The 15,714-nt window shown below is 47.6% G+C and overlaps 1 protein-coding gene across 1 annotated transcript in view; it reads left to right on the plus strand.

The window, feature by feature from the left end:
- Positions 1 to 15,714, plus strand: part of NEMP2 (nuclear envelope integral membrane protein 2) — a 75,344-nt gene that overhangs the window by 10,382 nt on the left and 49,248 nt on the right. The gene's annotated exons all lie outside the window — the stretch shown is intronic.

Consider the following 15,714-nt stretch of genomic DNA (forward strand, 5'->3'; position numbering starts at 1 on the left):
GAAAAATCGCTGCACAAATACAATGTGACATAAAATATTACAACAACCGCCATTTTATTTTCTAGGGGTCTGTTAAAAAAAAAAAAAATGTATTTATGTGTGTGTAATGATTGGGGGTTCTAAGTAATTTCTTAGCAAATAATACTGATTTTAACTTGTAAGCAACAAATGTCAGAAAAGGGTTTAGTCTTAAAGTGGTTAAACTTCCCTCATTTACAGACCGAAATTCATTCCTTTGATCTAAAAGGACTAAGACCCCTTTCACACTGGGGTGGTGCGAGCATTGGCAGTAAAGCACCACTAGTTTTAGTGGCACTCTACCGCTGTTTTTTGTAGCGCTTTTCAGCTTTTAACCTCCACTAGCGACCGAAGAAAGAGTATAATAGCGCCCGGGTTGAGGTGCTGATGAAACACTTTTTTTGGGAGCAGTGTATGCACCGCCCCAAAGATGCTGCTTGTAGGTCTTCTCCCCCCCCCCCCCATTCCCTGCGAGCGCACCGCCCCAGTGTGAAAGCACTCGGACTTTCATTCTGCGGTGGCTTGAGACACGCTTTACAGAAGCTATTTTTGGATCTGAAAGGGGTCTAACTGGTACAATGTTTCTCTTTTATCTCTGTCCCCTTTCACTTTTTTTGCCGCGATTTCGCAGCCGCGATTTTGACAAAAAAAAGTCGTATGACTGTGGATCTGACTTTGCCCAGCAATTTGATGAAATCCGACTTCAATGGACAGGTATCCGACTTTGATCTCCGACAATACCAAGCACTGTCTGGTATGAATCTTTAGGGGGAGCTCCACACCCATTGTAAAAAAAAAAAAAAAAAAAAAAACAGCATGGGTTCTCCCTTCCCTCGGAATCTGGAAGCCCTCTTTAACAAGGGGGCCCCCAGATCCTCGTGCCTCACATTATATGAATGAATATTGGGTACATTGTACCCATTCACCTAAAAAAAAAAAAATATATATATATATATATATATATATATATATATATATATATATATTTTTTTTTAAAGTGTCAAAAATAAAACACAGAACACATGTTTTTAAAGTTATTTATTAAGCTGCTCCGGGATATCTTTTCCGACTTCTCCCTTCTCCGGCTCTTCTGCCTCCTCTGCTGATGTCTTCTGCCTCTTCTGGTTCTTCTTCCCTCTCTGGGTCTTCTCCGCTAATGTCTTATAACCCTCTCTGGTTCTTCTCCCTCTGTTCGCTGTCTTCTGCCTCTATTGGGTCTTTTCCGCTATCTTCTAACTCTTTTGCCAGGTCTTCTCCTCTGTCTTCTTCCGATGTTGACTCAACACTCTCTCCCGCTCTAATGCCATATGCGCAGTGTGCCACTACATATATTAGCATGGGACGGGGTCACCGGAGGCCGCCTCTTATGAAGTCACAACCCATCATGCCCTGGATGACGTCACATGGTGACCCGCCCCATGCCATTATAAGTAGTGGCACACCCGCACCCAGCATTAGAGCGGGAGAGAGCACAGAGTCAACATTGGAAAAAGAACAGAGGGAGAAGACCCAGCAAAAAAGTGAGAAGTTAGCGGAGAAGAACTGGAGAGGGCTAGAAGACATCAGCGGATAAGGGAGAAGAATCGGCAGAGGCAGAAGAGCCAGAGAGGGGAGAAGAAGTCGAAAAAGAGACCTGGGGGGCTGCCTAATAAATTACCTTAAAAACATGTTCTGTGTGTTTTTTTTTTTTCCTCTTATTGTCTTCCAGGACAGCCTCTGAGACATAGGGCTCCTCCCTCGGGGACAGGAAACACATTCACCCAAATGGTTAAAAGGAGGTCCTCCAGGCCTTCCCCTTCATTTTTGTGTTTACTTCCCCGGACGGGAAGGAAGCCTGTGAGGAACCTGGGGAGCTCCATGTTCCAGGACTGTCCTGGGAGGAAGCCTCTGAAGTACCTTCTCCTCTGCCCAAAGCGCCCCTCTGTCTAAGTGCAGTGAAGAGAGGGCTACTTGTACACCGCTGCCTATAAGCTCGGGGAGAGTTGGACCTTTGAGGAGCGGCGGATCCCCTACCTCCGTTTTTGTCACACAGTCCGGTCATTGTGTTCCATCGGAGAAACGTACGGCGCCCAAGAATGAACGGCGTCCACGAGGCATGCAGGACGTCCGTTCCGGGTATGGTTACAAACTTACGTACGTGCGTCCGAGGAGGGTCTTCCGTATTCCAACGAACGGAAGTGACGCTGCTTCTGGGGGAACCGCTTCATCAGAGGGTGCCGGGAAATGAAGGTTCCAGTTTCCAGGCGCAGTGTGTGTGGCTTGGTGGGCGTCCGGAGCCTGTGTAGATCCAGCAGAGGCTGTGACGGACACTAAGGAGCCATGGAAGGCACTGCAGCAGTTCAGGCGGTCGACTCCGGTTCTTCTGGCACTGGCACCTCTCAGGTAAGCATGGTGGGGGCAGACCATGGCTTACTCTGGGAGAGAATAAGGTCTTTTCCTGGGTGGGGAACCACAGGTGAAGGGCTGGGCACTTCTCTCCTTCCCCCCGAGCACAGTGGTGGTGATGGTGGGAACAGGCTTTCATGGTTTGTTTTGTCTTTTCTTTTACTTTCAGGTTAAAGCACAAGACAGAGCTCAGATACAGCCTCCAAGGAGAAAGTGTGCTGTTTGTGGGACAAAACTTGGGCCCAATTGAGAGAAGCCTCTTTGCCCCGAATGTATCAGTAATTTACCTAAGGATGACTCCATGACTGAGTGTCAGAAGATCCTTTCGTCAGTAAAAGACGACATTGAATCCACCTTCAAATCTTTTAGAGGAATGATGGATAGGATGCAGGGTCTCTCTGTGCCCTTATCTAGGGCAGCAAGTTTGCCCTCCCTGTCTAAGCCCAGTCACGAGGATAGGGAAGACAGGGAGAGGGAGCCCAGGTCACTGGCCTCTTCTCAGGTGGACTCAGAGTCTGACTCTGAGGAGGAGTAAGATTACTCAAGAGGGTCCAGGTACAAATTGACATTGGACGATGTGGGGGATTTATTAAAAGTGATCTATGACACCCTAGAGATCTAAGCGTGACCTCATGTATCGGGGTTTCTGCTCAGAAGTCCAGAGTTTTCCCTGTGCACAAATCTCCAGTGGAAGCTTTGTTGCTGGGGAGCACCCTGAGAGGAGATCGTTCTTTTTGAGCAGTCTCAAACGCAGATTTCCCTTCGAGAAAGACACGGCCCAGCCTTGGAACAAGATTCCTAAGTTGGATGCGCCGCTAGCGAAGGTCTCCAAAAAGACTGATTTGGCCTTCGATGACCTAGGATCCCTTAAGGACCCAATGGACAAAAGGGGTGATGTGCTGTTGAAGAGGGCTTGGGATGCCTCCTCTATTGCACTCAAACCTGCCCTTGCAGCCACCTGTGTGGCCAGAAATTTGGAGTGCTGGTTATCTCAGTTACAGTCCAATATTTCTGCAGGCACCTCCCGACAACAGCTACTAAAGTCCTTTCCCTTATTGTTTAAGGCAGTTGGGTTCCTAGCTGATGCTTCTGCAGAGTCGGTAAAGCTAGCGGCTAGGCCTGCGGCTTTGGTTAAGGCAGCAAGAAGGGCTGTATGGCTGAAAGCCTGGTCGGGAGATGCAGCATCAAAACTCAGGCTCTGTGGATTGCCTTTTTCAGGCGACCACCTTTTTGGCCCTGGGCTCCAGGAGGCCCTGGAACGTACCCAAGACAAAAAGAAAGCCTTTCCAGAGAAAAAGAAGAAACCTGAGAGCAGATGTCTTTTTCGAGGGCTTAGGCAACAGTCCCAGCAAGAGAGAGAGGGTCAGCCTAAGAAACACTGGTCGGGTCACAAGGGGCGTGGCAGAGGATGAATATTATTCAATCCTCCTCAAAATCCCAGTGACTTCTGTGTTCCAGTGGGAGGAAGGTTGGGGGATTTCCTCACACAATGGACAAACGCAACTTCAAGTCCATTTATATTAGAGATAATAAAAAATGGTTACAAGTTGGAGTTCAGTGCAATTCCCCCACCTACCTTCCTAGTAACCAAGTAACCCAGAGACCGGGAGAAGGCAGAGGCTCTGAGTCTGCTGTTGGGAGAGTTGTTAGATCAATAGGTCATCAGTCGGGTACCAGATGCGGAACACGGACAGGGGGTATATTCCCACGTGTTTGTAGTTTGAAAGCTTTATGGCAACAGTCAACCTCAGGGACGCATATTTGCATGTACCAATACATCAGGAATTCCAGAAATTCCTCAGGTTGGCAGTCAAGGTGAACTCGGAAATTCTCCACTTCCAGTTCAGGGCACTTCCATTTGTCCTAGCATCCTCTCCCAGGATTTTTACAAAAGTCCTGGCAGAAGCTCTAGCTCCGCTATGTGTCAGGGCCATTACAGTGATCCCCTATTTGGACGATCTTCTGTTTGTCGCCCGGTCTTAGCAGCTAGAAGAGGATCTACAGGAGGCGCAACACTTCCTACGTTCTCTTGGTTGCTTGATCAATCAGGACAAGCCACAATTGATTCCAACCCAGGAAGTACTGTATCTGGGTTAAAGAATTTCCTCTGTGGAGAGGAAGGTGTTTCTCCCATCAAAGAAGGTAGGTCTGGCAGTAGCGCGGCTTCAGACCAATCGGGAAGCCCTGGTCAGAGATGTCATGAGAGTGATAGGCTTAATGACATCCTGTTTCCCAGCAGTCCCTTGGGCAAGGATCCACCAGCGCCCTTTGCAGGCTCTTCTGCTGCATTGCTGGGGTGGCAGCCAACAGGGTTTGGATCAACCCATGCTGATACCCACCAGGGTCAAAAGGGCTTTGTGGTGGCGGCGAACCAGTCACAAATTAGACAGGGTTCTGTTGTGGTTCAGACGAACAGCTCTGGTGCTGACAACTCTTTCGGCTGGGGTGCACACCTGGAAAAAGATCTGGCTCAAGGATCCTGGTCTCAGGTGGAAGCCAGATGGTCCTCAAATCGGAGGGAATTGCTGGCAGTACAGAGGGCAATCATAGCCTTCAAGCAAAAAATAAGGGGACAACACCTCCAAGTAAGGTCGGACAATGCAGCTGTTGTTGCCTATATAAACAAGCAGGGGGGGATAGCAGGAGAAATTTTCTCTTGGGCCGAGATGAATCTAGCGACGCTGGCGGACTTTCTCAGTCGCCAGCGTGTGAAACAGGACGAATGGTCACTCAACCAGGAAGTGTTCGAGCAGGTGGTGAGGACTTGGGGCATACCAGAGGTGGATTTGTTCGCCTCAGAAAGCAACAAGAAGGTTGCTCAGTTCTTCTCCCTGCACTCGCAGGATCAAGCCAAAGAGATGGATGCCTTCGCCAGTACGTGGTACTTCAACCTGTGCTATACCTTTCCCCCAGTGAGGCTGGTGGCGGCAGTCCTTCAGAAATTTCAGACCCAGGTAACGGACCTCATTCTATGCCTTTCCGTTTTGGCCAAGAAGGGCCTGGTTTGCAGTCCTACAGAGATTGGCAATATATCCTCAGATTCATCTTCCGAGGAGTGAGGATCTAGTTACACAGGGTCCTATCAGGCATTCTCAAATAGAGACCCTCAGACTTGCAGCGTGGTATCTGAGGAACAGCTGTTAAGGGCCCAAGGTTTTTCAGAAAGGGTCATCGAGACTCTCTTAGAATGCCGTAAGCCAGTGACCAGGGCCATTTACACCAAGGTGTGGAAGAGGTTCAATTCCTGGTTGGTGGAACAGGGGCAGGAAGATCCAGGTATTCCAGCAGTGCTGGACTTCTTCCAGGCAGGGGTGGAATTAGGGCTTTTTGTCAGCACCTTGAAGGTACAGGCTGCCGCTTTAAGCATCTTTCTTCAGGTCTCCCTGCAGAAAGATCGTTTTGTAAAGAATTTCTTTAAAGCCCTCTCCAGGTCCAGGCCAGTGAAGGTCAGAGCCTGTCCCTCCTGGGACTTAGCCTTGGTACTTTGTGCTCTTACAAGGAGTCCCTTCGAACCTCTGGAGAAATCTGATGCTAAATGGGTATTTTTAAAAACAGCCTTTTTGATTGCAATTACCTCAGCCAGAAGAGTGAGTGAGTTGCAGGCGCTCTCTATTAGAGAGCCTTTTTTGTTGATTTTGGAGGATAGGGTTGTGCTTAAAACAGATCCTAGTTTCCTCCCCAAGGTTTCTTCTATTTTTCACAGAACTAAAGACATTATCCTGCCAACATTTTACTCCTCCTCTGAAGGTGATGAGGAAGGAGGATTCAGTTTAGTTGATGTTAGGCGTAGCCTTTTAGTTTATTTAAAAATTAGCAAGGAGTTCAGGAAGTCAGAGTCTTTGTGAATTTTGCAGGGTCACGCAAAGGACTTAAGGCAACTAAATCCACCATCGCCAGATGGATTAGGATGATGGTTTTAGAGGCATACAGGTTGGCAGGGAGGCAAGTGCCTCTAGTTAATGGGCAAAGAAGGCCGTTGCCACTCCGGAGGAGATCTGTAGAGCAGCGACGTGGTCCAGCTACTCCACATTTGCAAAGCATTACCTCTTGGACCTGGCTGCTGATAAGGATCAGGCATTTGGGAGAAAGGGTGGGACCACTGCCTGGAGGACCTAACAGAGTACGTTTCTTGCTTATCATCTCAGAGGCTGTCCTGGAAGATGATGAGAGAAAACCGGAGTTAGACTTACCGGTAACTCTTTTTCTAGGAGTCTTCCAGGACAGCCTGGTTTCCCACCCAGAGTTTTTTAGCTGGAGTAAAAGGGGATATACTAATGTTGTGCCAGTGTGTTATGTCTTTCAGAGCCTTCCGGCGGTTCTTGTGGAAACTGAAGGGGAAGGCCTGGAGGACCTCCTTTTAACCATTTGGGTGAATGTGTTTCCTGTCCCAGAGGGAGGAGCCCTATGTCTGAGGCTGTCCTGGAAGACTCCTAGAAAAAGTTACCGGTAAGTCTAACTCCGTTTTTTTTTTTTTTTAGGTGAATGGGTAGGGGTACAATGTACCCGATACTCATTCACATAGGGTGGGAGGCTGGGATCTGGGATCCCCCTTGTTAACGGGGGCTTTCGGATTCCGATAAGCTCCCTGCACAACCCCGCAGACCCTGACAACCAACAGCCAGGGTTGTCGGGAAGAGGCCCTTGTCCTCATCAACAATTATATAAGAGATGAACCATAAAGGAAAGCATCAAACTTTCCAATATCATTGCCACCAACATCCCAAAACGTGTAAATAGGAGGAGATCACAGTACCCCCCGGTACAGTGGGACTTTTAAGGCAGACCAAAAATATAAGTAAAAAATATATTGCAAATTTATTCACAAAAATTATACACAAACTTTTTACAGAACAGTATAAAAATCATTATGGATTGGCACTGTTCAACTGCCTAGACACCACACGTGGAGATTGTTTGTTCCTCCAACAGCATAATATAAGACCTATGTGCGGGTTTGATGCGGGCCACCTATGGGTCCCTAGCACTTTCTGGCTGTGCATCTCCGTGGAGCGATCTATCAATAATTCTGGCAGATAACATCTTTGATATACATTTATATATATATACTCACACACAACTATTTATTCTTGATATGAGATTTATTCTCAGTGTTTTTGTTCATTTACAAATAAATGACTGCAGCTATTTGTTCTCCTTAGATATGCCTCTGAAGAAGGTAATGTTTTCCTGAAACATGTCAGGCGTTTTGGAGTTCACATTATAAAACCATATATGAAACCTTTGATGTTGTGCAGACTATATATTTATATGTATGATTCCACACATTGATATATGTATGGATTTTTATACTGTTCTGTAAAACAATTTTGTGTATCATTTTTGTGAATAAATTTGTAATATATTTTTTTACTTATATTTTTGGTCTGCCTTAAAAGTCCTGATCTCCTTTTTAGGGGATCTTTCTATTTATTTGTCCTCATCAACATGGAGACAAAGTGCTTTGGGGTGGGGGGGGCGCAGGGCCCCCCTGTCTCAAACCACCCACCCCCCTTGTTGAGGGCCTGGTACAGTTCCAGGGGGAGGGGGGCGCTCGCTCGTCCCCACCCCCTTTCCTGACCCGCCACACTGTGTGCACGGATAAGGGTCCGGTATGGATTTTGGGGGGACCCCCATGCTGTTTTTTTTTTGTGCCGTGGGGGGGGTTCTCCTTTAAAAATTGCTGAGGAAGTCCCGTTTAGGACGATATGCGTGCGGGAGGACCCTGGAATGTCACTGCAGCCACCTTATTGTTTTAGGTTGGGAAAGACTACGCCATTCATCCCAGCACAAGGGTTATATTGCCATGTATGTGAGTACCTGTTGTTTTTAATAAAGAAAGTGTTTTTAGCCATACAGTGTGCACTATATATTTTTTACTGTATTTTATGGCACCATGGTTGGAAAGCGAGAGTAACAATGTGAGGTTATGTAAAGTGGCAAGGCGTCTCATCCTATCCATCTGCCTACCCAGACTTCCAGTCACGACCATGGTTCATGGAGAATGTGTATTTGACCCATCTGTTAGCTCAGAGGTCTGATATCTGAGGTGAGCGGTTTGGCTAGCTGGTGGTGGAATCACTGATTAAGCTTGCACTATAGGAATATCCTGATATGTAAACAAATAATGCATTCTGTATGCAATCCAACTAATCAGCTGGACAATTATTTGATTATGAAAATAGTTAACAACTGTTTTCATAATCGATTAGTTGTTTCGGCCCCAATCTTTAGCAGCCTCATGTAATGAGTCTCCAGTCTGACTGTCTCTTGTGTAGAGATGTAAAATTTCTAGAAATTTTGAAGCCATGGGGAAATATATTTTTTTCTTCTTTTCCCTGGTGTGTTTTTTCTTTTTTTGTTTCCTGGGAATTTAAGTAAAAATGTAACCACTTGCTACCCAGGCCAATTCTAACAATTCACTCCTACATGTAAAAGTCATAATTTTTTTGCTAGAAAGTTACTCAGAACCCCCAAACATTGTTTTTTTTAGCAGAGACTCTAGGGAATAATTTTTCAGTAATTTTTCAAACATGTTTTTTTTGTAAGGAAACAGTTTCATGCATTAAAACAAAACAATAAAGTTAGCCCAATTTTTTTTGAGTAAATGGATATCTAACATTTCTCGCTTTGAAATTGCGCACACTCGTGGAATGGTGCCAATCTTCAGTACTTAAAAATCCCCTTAGGCGATAATTTAAACATATTTTTATAGGTTACCTGTTTAGAGTTACAGAGGAGGTCTAGTGGCAGTTATTTTTCTCACTCTAATGTTTGTGGCTATACCTCACGTGTGGTTTGAACGTAGTTTACATATGTGGGTGCGACCTACATATGTGTTCGCTTCTCCCTACGGGGAAGCTTTCTTTCTTTTTTTTTTTTTTTTGTATTGTTTAGTCTACTTTTTTTTTTTTTTTGTAACATCCCTTGTAATAGGAATAGTGCGTGACAGGTCCTATTTACAGCTAGATCTGGGGTCAATAAGTCTCCAGATCTTGCCTCTAGGCTGGAAAGCCTAATATAAATAAATAAAAAAACAATCCTGGCTTCCCAGCCGAGGCGGCGACATTTTTTCAAATTCAAAGGCTGGGTATGGCGTCCTAACATCGCTTGGTTCCCGACCGATCATAGAGACATCCAGGGACCACCTGGCCTGCCAGATTCTCTATGGTAAACTTCTGTCGTGGATGGATTCCTTCTTCTTCTCGCCGATCGTACGGGTGAGCCCGGGAGAAGCGCCGGAGGGCAGCAGTAGGAGGGATGCCCCCTCCCACTGCCTGTAAGAACAATGAAGCAGCTCAACAGCTGCTATGATTGTTCTTACGGGTCAAGGAATCGCTGGCTCTAAAAGAATATATCCGAATGATGCCAGTAACTGCAGGGATCGTTCAGATATCCCTACTCAAAGTTGATAAAGTCATATGAGTGGTTTAAATAATTTCATTGTGGAGTAGTTTTACAAAATTGAAATTCATTGTGTTACACTGAGAAGGTGAAATGCAGTGTATATAAATTTAGGGCTGTGGAAATTAAAGATTAATTCCTCGATTAATCGATACATTTTTTTGATCATAATTCTTTTGATTGGTACTCGCCTCTCTGCCGGCTTCCGGGTCTTCAGGGAGTTCCGTCGGAGATCCGGTATCGTCACAGACATCGGTGTCACTGGATTCCTCCCCCCTTCCCCAAGTGCCTCCGTCTGCTAATGAAGGGAAGGGGGAGGAGTCCAGTGACGTCAAAGTTCTGATTGAACGTAACAAGTACGGGGGAGGAGTTACGCATGACGTCACCCGCTGCTGCCCTACGGAACTAACACGATTGTCGGCTTTACATGCTGTGTTTTTATCATCTTTGAGTAGTTTGTGTTTGAACACAAAAATTTAATCTTATACTTCAACCGGTGAGCACTTTTCTTTCTACCCATGACCTGGCGTCCTTGATGAGATCTAGGGAGACGTGAGAGAAGTTTATGGTCCATGTTAACCCTTTTGATAGCCGCTTGCATGACCACCTGTTTGCACAGGGGTCCATGCCATAAGGTGAGAGTGATTAGTTATAGTGATGGCCGAACGGTTCACCCGGCGGTCGTTTCGCAGCGAATTTCGGCTGTTCGCGATTCCGTGTTTACTGTGTAAAAGAACTTTGACCTATGATGACACATCCATCATGGGGTACAGGACAGCCAATTGAGACATTACAGCACATGGACACTTGGACATTCCCCCTAACTTATAAATAGACCCGATCCGGCGGCCATTTTAAATTCTTTCTTCTGTCACTATAGGGAGAGGTTGCTGTGTGGAGCAGGGAGAGATTGCAGTGACCCAAATCGCTAGCTATTTGGTACACAAAAGTTCTTTTCATGACTGGTATAGGTGTTAGGTGTATATAGGTTTGCTGTGCTACTGATTGTTGCAGCAGCCTGAGCGTCTTTTGTCAGTTTAGAGAAAGGGACAGGACGGTGTGTCTGCTGTAGGGACAGTCAGTTTAGTCATTAGCTGTTACTATCAGGTCCACAAAAGTGCTATTCCAGTTATTGTTCCAGTAGCCTCTGTTTTGTCAGTTTATATAGGGACAGGCAGGAAGCAGTGTGTAAGGCAGTGAGGGTCAGTTTAATCAGTAGATGTTACTATATTAGGTCCACAAAGGTTATTTTCAGGACTGGTATCAGTGGTATGGTAATAGGCTTGTACACGTATAATATTTTTTCTTCCAAATATAGAAAGAATATTATACTTGACTGCTGCCCTTCTGCTGCAGCCTGCTAATCATTCACAACCTACTTGTTCCACAAAGGTCCTTTATAAGGACTGGTAATAACCTGGTGTAGGGTGCTATAGTATATAGGGTTGAGTGAGGTACAGTCTGCTATTCTATAAGGACTGGTATAGGTCCCCAATACATAGGGTTGAGGTGCACTACTGCTGACCGCTGCCCTATACTGCAGCAGTCCTTCATCAGTATAGGGACTGACGTACAGTCTGCTAATCAGTCACAACCTACTTGTTCCACAAAGGTCCTTATAAGGACTGGTAACTTGGTCTGTCTAGGATTCTACAGTACATAGGGTTGAGTGAGGTACAGTCTGCCATTCTATAAGGACTGGTATAGGTCCACAATACATAGGGTTGAGGTGCACTACTGCTGACCGCTGCCCTATACTGCAGCAGTCCTTCATCGGTATAGGGACTGACGTACAGTCTGCTAATCAGTCACAACCTACTTGTTCCACAAAGGTCCTTATAAGGACTGGTAAGGTATAGGGTACTACAGTACATAGGGTTGAGTGAGGTACAGTCTGCCATTCTATAAGGACTGGTATAGGTCCACAATACATAGGGTTGAGGTGCACTACTGTTGACCGCTGCCCTATACTGCAGCAGTCCTTCATCGGTATAGGGACTGAGAGTTTTGTCACAGGGTCATTTAAAAAATGACAGGCAGAGGAAGAGGCAGGCCCTTCCGCAGGGGTGGTAGGGGTAGGGCAGGAGCAACAGGCTTGAGCCAAAGTGGGAAGTTGCAGAAGGTGCGTTCAAAAAGGACGCACCAGACTTGGTTGAGTGGCTCACTCAGCCTTACTCTTCTGCACCCTCCTCATCCTCTCGATCTGCACCCTCTTCTTCACTCTCTGCTATGTGCACCACCAAAGACACTACCACCAACAACACCACCACCACCACATACCTTTCGCTTGAGTCACAGGAATTATTTTCCGATCCATATCAAGACATTTCTGATGCGCAGCCACTCTTGGTATTGGATCAGGAAGAGGAGGTAGCAACAACCGCTACTCAGCAGTCTGACGACAGTACCCAGATCAGCCCAAGGAGGAGGTTGGTCCCCGGTGTTGCTGCCTACTCCGAGATCTCTACTTATAGCTGTGGGGAAGGTGACGTCGATGATGACGTGTCTAGTGATGTCACGTGGGTGCCCACAAGAGAGGAAGAGGAGGCGAGTTCAGAGGGAGATATGGACCACCAGATAGGGAGGAGAAGCAGGAATAACTTACATTGCACAGGAGGGACAAAGCAGACTGCAAATGTATCAGGAGCGAGTCATCGACCATGTACGGTCACATCTGGCGCTCCCAGGACACCGACACATGGCTCCGCAGTGTGGGCTTTTTTTAACGTGTCCGCTGCTGACAATAGCGTTGCCATCTGCAATCTTTGCAGTCAACGCATTAGTCGCGGTAAGCCCAACACTCACCTAGGGACGACCGCCTTAAGAAGGCACATAAGCAGCCATCACCAAGCCCAGTGGGAGCAACGGAACACACAAAGCCACACTCCAGTCTCTCACCGTCCAGCCTCGTCTTCTACTTCTCCTTCTCCTCACAATTGTCCTCCACTCCACCTTCCATCACGCCAAGCTCACGTTTTTCTGCAAAAAGGCAGGCTTCCGTGGGCCTTATGTTCGAGCATAAAAAAATGATGACGCCGGATAACCCTCTTGCCCAACGGTTGACGGCTGGCTTGTCAGAACTCATAGCCCGCCAACTACTGCCATATAAACTGGTGGACTCGGAGGCCTTTCGCAAATTTGTAGCCATTGGAACACCACAATGGAAGGTCACAGGAAGGAAGTATTTCTCACAGAAGGGCATCCCAGAGCTATATGGCCATGTTCAGCGGCAAGTGAATGTATCTCTGGCACACAGTGTCGATGCCAAGATACATCTGACCACAGACACGTGGTCTAGCAAACACGGGCAGGGAAGGTATATCACTTTTACTGCCCACTGGGTGAACCTTCTGACGGCCGTCAAGCATGTAACCCGTGGCACCCGTGTAGATTTGGTTTTACCTCCACGGATTGCATGCAGGCCTGGCTCTTCTTCTCCTCCTTCTCCTACTCCATCCTCCTCCCTCTCCTCCTCGGCTGACTCCTCCTTTTCCGCTGCTAGCATCTCTTCCGCGGCGCCACCCAAGCTCCCCAGAACCTATTCGACATGCCAGGTGAGATGTTGCCATGCCGTGCTGCGTCTGTTGTGCCTGGAAGCCAAGAGCCACACTGGCCCGGCACTTCTTTCAGCTTTGCGTTCACAGGCAGATCAGTGGCTAACACCGCTCAATTTGACAGTTGGTAAAGTGGTGTGTGATAACGGTGTCAATCTGCTTAGCGCATTGAAACAGGGCAAAATGACGCACGTGCCATGCATGGTACACGTCTTAAACTTGGTCGTGCAGCGATTCGTTGTCAAATACCCTGGGGTCCAGGACATCTTGCGGCAGGCAAGGAAAATCTCGGCCCATTTCAGAAGATCTTACATGGCCATGGCTCGCCTTGCTGACATTCAGCGGCGACACAATCTGCCGGTCAGACGTCTTATTTGCGATTGCCCAACGCGATGGAACTCAACCTTATATATGCTTGATAGGCTGCTCCAGCAGAAACTTGCAGTTAACGTCTACCTGTATGAACTCTGCGGCAGAACAGGTTCTGGGGAGCTGGGGTTTTTTTCACCGCGCCAGTGGCTGCTCATGTGCGACGCATGCAGACTTCTGCGTCCATTTGAGGAGATCACCAAACTGGTCAGTCGCAGCCATGGCACCATCAGTGACATGGTACCTTATGCCTTCTTTATGGAGCGTGCATTGCGTCGTGTCATTGATCAAGCTGTGGAGGAGCAGGAGCGGGAAGATGAGCAAGTCGCAATGCTGGATGAATTCCCAGAGGGGGCTACTCTATCTGAGACAAGTGAACAACAGGAGTCTGAAGAGGAGTCAGAGGAAGATGGTGCCGGGGTGGATGAGGAGGAGCAAGAAGAGCATGCTTTAAACCTTTCTGGGATCCCTGTTGTGCATGGATGGGGAGAGGAGAATGAAGAGGACGACATTATCCTGGATGATGAGCAGGAGCCAGGCCACCACACTGCTTCCACTTTAGTGCAAATGGGGGCCTTCATGCTCCAGTGTTTTAATAGGGACCCCCGTATAAAAAGCATAAGGGTCAAGGACTAGTACTGGGTGGCAACGTACTTAGACCCCCGGTACAAACACAAAATGGCGGAAATGTTACCGCCGTCACAGAGGGCTGGCAGAATGGAGCACTTCCAGGCCTTGCTTCGAGAAATGCTGCATTCTGCTTTTGCGTGCGCTGGCAGAGGAGCAATTCCCACTCCCAGAGAAGGAGTTGCGGGTACCAATCCAACAGCGCCTGCAAGAAGAGGCCGGTTTGAAGATGTGTTGGTGACTTCGGATATGAGGTCATTTTTTCAGCCGACCCATCGACATGTGTCATCCGGATCCAGCATCAGGGAACGCCTAGACCGTCAGGTGTCCGACTACATCAGGTTAACGGCCGATGTGGACGCTCTGAGGAGTGATGAACCCCTGGACTACTGGGTGGGCAGGCTTGACCTCTGGCCAGAGCTTGCCCAATTTGCAATCGAACTGTTGGCTTGCCCCTCATCCAGTGTCCTGTCCAAAAGGACGTTCAGCGCAGCATAAGCGTACTCGCCTAGCTCACGACAGTGTTATCTACCTCACATTTCTAAAAATGAATGAGGCATGGATCTCGGAGGAATTCAACACATGTGACCAGTAGACCATGTATATGTCTATAAACAATTTTTTTAATCGAGCACAGAGACCTTCTTTCTTCATTTGGCTCACTTCCTTGTCCAAAAAAAGCACATCGTACTATATGCCCGTACCCTCCTCTTTGAACAGGTTGAGTGGTGTCATATTTCTACTGGGGCTGCTTATTATGAGGGGCTGCCACCATCCCTGTGCTGTGCTGACATCCTTCTGGGGCTGCTTATTATGAGCGGCTCCCACCATCCCTGTGCTGTGCTGACTTCCTCCTGGGGCTGCTTATTATGAGGGGCTCCCACCATCCCTGTGCTGTGCTGACTTCCTCCTGGGGCTGCTTATTATGAGGGGCTCCCACCATCCCTGTGCTATGCTGACATCCTCCTGGGGCTGCTTATTATGAGGGGCTCCCACCATCCCTGTGCTATGCTGACATCCTCCTGGGGCTGCTTATTATGAGGGGCTCACACCATCCCTGTGCTATGCTCATTATGAGGGGCTCCCACCATCCCTGTGCTATGCTCATTATGAGGGGCTCCCACCATCCCTGTGCTATGCTCATTATGAGGGGCTCCCACCATCCCTGTGCTATGCTGACTTCCTGGGGCTGCTTACGGTGCAGGTGTCAGTGATGTATATCACGGTGCTGATGTCGGTACTCTCTATCACGGTGCTGCTGTCAGTGCTGTATATCACGGTGCTGGTGTTAGTGCTTTATGTCGCGCTGCTGATGTCAGTGCTCTCTATCACGGTGCTGTTGTCAGATGACTATCACGGT

Source organism: Lithobates pipiens, unplaced genomic scaffold (genome assembly GCF_037356315.1).
Source record: "Lithobates pipiens isolate NorthernLeopardFrog02 unplaced genomic scaffold, aLitPip1_a1.2 Scaffold_22, whole genome shotgun sequence".
Taxonomy (NCBI): domain Eukaryota; kingdom Metazoa; phylum Chordata; class Amphibia; order Anura; family Ranidae; genus Lithobates; species Lithobates pipiens.